Genomic DNA, 415 nt, shown 5'->3' with positions numbered 1-415 from the left:
TGCGTCCGACGCTTTTGCGTCCCAAGTACCGATGTTAGAACACCACCGTGGCTAACTTTCGTCCATATACGCCAACTCCGTGCAATGTCTCCATCACCCTGTTTTTGGGTGAAAACCCATTTCTGGGACTTAGCCGATTTTCACCCATTGCGGTGTCTATGGGGTGTTGGGAATCGCTCTACCGACCAGCCGGTTGGAGATATCGAGTTGCGGTCTTCGGCGCGTTTGCTCAACTCCGTAATGCCTACTTTTCGTCCATACACACAACACCTCGCAGAGTTCTCCTTCTGCCAGATATAGCGCGTGCCCCTTTGTTCGTGCACCGTTTTGGCCCGTTTTTCGCACATTGCCTCGAAACCATGCGTCCGACGGTTTTGCGTCCCAAGTACCGATGTTAGAACACCACCGTGGCTAA

This window comes from Anopheles nili (genome assembly GCF_943737925.1).
Source record: "Anopheles nili chromosome X unlocalized genomic scaffold, idAnoNiliSN_F5_01 X_unloc_2, whole genome shotgun sequence".
NCBI lineage: Eukaryota > Metazoa > Arthropoda > Insecta > Diptera > Culicidae > Anopheles > Anopheles nili.
The sequence above is the reverse complement of the archived record's forward strand: the minus strand, read 5'-3'. Positions refer to the sequence as shown.